The sequence below is a fragment of the Vigna unguiculata genome, chromosome 7 (assembly GCF_037176805.1).
Source record: "Vigna unguiculata cultivar grain cowpea cultivar isolate G323 ecotype 2 chromosome 7, ASM3717680v1, whole genome shotgun sequence".
In the NCBI taxonomy this organism is placed as follows: domain Eukaryota; kingdom Viridiplantae; phylum Streptophyta; class Magnoliopsida; order Fabales; family Fabaceae; genus Vigna; species Vigna unguiculata.
This window is the reverse complement of record NC_140798.1, coordinates 10,006,296-10,010,311: the sequence shown is the minus strand read 5'-3', so window position 1 is coordinate 10,010,311 and position 4,016 is coordinate 10,006,296.

The window sequence follows — 4,016 nt, the reverse complement described above, 5'->3', positions numbered from 1 at the left end:
TTAAAGACATAAAAAAAATATAATATAATTTCATCATAACACAAATATAAAAATAGATAATAAATTATATATCGAATCACTGTTATAAACTCATTACTCAACCTATATAAAAACATGTTAATTTCGGTTAGTCGGTTTTTATCTTAATTATATATAATGGTAGAAAAATTTAATTGATGAATATGAATTTTAAATAAATATTATGATGTTGACAAAAAAGTATCTTCATTTTTTAGTTATAACAAGACAAAAAAATATGGTATTGTATGGTCTTTATTCAAATAAAAGGTGTAATATTATCAACCTTTGTCTTTATCAAGTGTGGTGATCTTGTGTATGTATGCATGTGCCATCACCTTATTACACGGAAACAAGAGAATGAATCACATCAGAAATGACTTTTATTCTCCCTAAGAAATTGCAAGTGGCCAAGTCAATGCATGACTCATCCCTATAATTAACTATTAACAATATCAGGTTACTATTTAAGGTCGAGATAAGATCAAACTCATGATCTTGATTCATCTTCGTGCATGATCAATACCAGAATTTAAAAAGAAAAATAGCATGCTGATTTGATTGATGACAGAAAACGAATAAATAATTTGGTAGTTGCTATTTTCTATTTGCCAAAAGTCTGTGCAGAAAAACTAAAGAATCTCTTCTATTTAAACAATAACTAATTTTAGAAGTTAAAAATAATTATTTACTATAATAACCATATTAATTTATAAATTAAAGATTTATAGTATTTAAAATAGTTTGTGAATAAAATAATTAAATTAATTTGGGAATTAAATTTTAAATTAGTTATTAATATTAATTTTAAAGTTCAAGTTGGTATGTAAATTTGTCACTAATTAATTAAAAATTAATTTAGACACTAATTTTTTTTAGTTGAAAGTTTGGTAATTAATTTAATGACTAATTTAGTGTTTAATTCACAAATTACTTATAATTTTTTTTATCATAATAGTGATTATTTTAGATACTAATAATTTTTAGTTTATAAACTAATATCTAAATTAATCAATATAATGACAAATTATTTTTTGTCTCTAAAATTGGTTGCTATAATATCCCATTTTTGTAGTTTAAACCTAATAAAATAGGACACTTTATCATAGTGTTCAAAACAGGTAATCTAGTGTATAAAGTATATTAATAGTCTTACAAATGATAAGACTATAAAAATATAATGTTTATACAAACAAACTAAAACCAACAGAGTTCAATACAAAGATTAACACTAATAAAGCTCTTGAGACATTCCATTACTCTAACTAATGGTTCCTCATCCTTCAGAGGTAGCTCTAAACATGCATTTTCATCTGAACATGCATTTCCATATGCTCACATTGATATGGTGATCATTGCAAAAGAAAGAGACAAACAAACATAAGAAACACAAAGTACACAAAATGGTAAACTAGTGTACAATGGAGTTATCTAATACTAAAAAGTCATGTTATAGATACAATTTAAGCATAAATAGACACAACATAAGGATATGGACACAAACAAGATAATTCTAGACTCAATTATCCAAATGTATGCATTGATGTTAGTCTCGGGAGGTTTTACACTTGTGGTGGTTTCTATGCTCTTTAAAGCCTAGCCTCAAAGGGTTATAACCAACCACACACAAGGCTAGTCCCCTTTCGCATCTTATGACAGTACCTTGCCTTCAAAATAGGACCTCCTGCTACTCTCACTACATAACATATTCTACTCTATATGAGTGTGAACTATTATTAGAGTATTAGGATAAATCTCTAGCCATAAACTCCCTGTCGCAACCAAAATCGCGATGGGACGGCGAACCAAAAATTAAAATTTGTAAAAGAGGTTTTGGAGTCGCCACCATAGTTATTATAGGAAACTATGGAAAACCATAAAAAAGAGCAAGGTCTGCGAAAAACCAGATTTTGGGAGGTCCGGGAGTCGGTTATACGTGGGGAAGGTATTAGCACCCCCATAACGTCCGTCCTAAGACGGTACCTTTAATTAAATGTGCAAAAGTTATGTGGTTATTTCAAAATATTTAATTTTCCCCAAAAATATTAATAAAAGAATGTACAAAAAACAACAAAACTATTTTTTTGATTTTTTGGACCGACGAAGATTAATCCTCGCTCCTACGTATCTCCGTGTGAATGGAGAATCAGGGTTACGTAGTTCTTTTTGAAAAATCTATTTGGCAAATTATTTGAAAATGATTTAATTTGTTTTATAATTTTGAAAATCTTTTTATTTAAATTTTAGTATTATTTTAAAATTGGTGTCATGCGACGCGAGCGGCTGGATAGACACTTCAAATTTTTTTTTCTAATCTTTTATTTTTTATTTTTTTAATCATTTATAAAATTTTAATATTTTTTTAAAGTTAATTTAGAGTAGTTTTGGATGTCATTGCGACGTGATCAACCAAATAGATATAAAAGAGTAAACAAAGAAAGTTATATTTTATTCTTAGATTGATATATATTTTTTAGAAAAAAAAAGGAAAAAAAGTGTAAAATAGGTGTCATGCAACGCGAGCGGTCGAACAAACACCAAAAAAATGGGAAAAAATTTTTAATGATTTAAAAAGAATAATAAAAAAATTGATAAAAATAAATCAAAAGAAAAAAAAAATGAACTAGCAGTTACGTACCTTAAAAAATGATCAATATCTCCTCACTTTTTCTCTTTTTCTTATTCTTTGCCTCCTTTTCTAATATTTTTGTTTTTTTCTAGAGAGATAAAGATGAGAGGTGTGTCTATGTGGGTGGTAATGAGAGAGTGTAGAGAATTTTTTTTTTCTTTTTTCTACCTCCTTCAATATGTTTTTTTTTTTAAAAGAGATTAAAAAGAGGTGTGTATGTGGGAGTGGTGATGGGAAAGAATTAGAGTAGTGTAGAGAATTTTTTTTCTGCTCATGACAGAGTGCGTATTTATATTCATAACTTGCAATGTCAATGCAATCTCAGCCTTAATTGTAACGAACAATATAAGGAAGAAATTGGTCATGATAGTAGCAAATTATGAGTATCAAATTGCAGCAAATCAGAGCACAAAATCAATCATCATCAATAACAAATCATAACACAAAATTAATCCCAATTAATAATATTGATTCTTACAATTTGAAGAGATATTGGTTCTAATTGTTATTATATAATTAATTTCTCTATCAGGAACAAAGGTAGAAAATATTTGAGTTATTGGGCTCATGAAAATTAATAACAAACACTACCAGAAAAACGCTAATTACTGATGGTCAGAATCCGTCGGAAATGTGCATAATCCGTCGGTAATAACGTTTTACCGACGGACTTCCAATGATAACAAATCCGTCGGTAAACCGCGCGTTGGTAATCATTTACCGACGGATTGTTCAAGTCCGCCGGTAATTACCGACGGAAACATCCATCGCTCTGACCGCCGATTATTACCGACGGATTATGTCGTCGAAAATTACCGACGGCCTTATCCGTCGGTAAATCCATTCGTGAAGTCCACGCCATTACCGACGGATAAAGCCGTCGGTAATTACCGAGGGAAACATCCGTCAGAAATTACCGACGACCTTATCCGTCGGTAATGACGTAGACTTCACGACTGGATTTACCGACGGATAAGGCCGTCAGTAATCCGTCGATAAGAGTCAAAAATTGGTCTGGTTTTATTTATTTTTTAGACATTCCACAATACCTGCATATAGAAAATTCCAACATAGACAAATTCAACAGTCCAACATTCCAGCATTCCACTATATATATATATATATATATATATATATCAGATGACACACTAAATTGTTTATAAAATAGAGAAAACTGGTCTGTAGCACAAGAATGTTTACATAAGCACGATCAGTACCAAGAAGGAATAATAATACACAGGTTTATTAAGTACATGCTGAAGAAAGTTTGTCTTAAGAATAAGAAAAACTAATAATCTTCATAATCAGGAGAAGATTCTTCATTTACATTATCGTCCTCTTCATTATTTTGTTGCTGAGGATGAGGTGG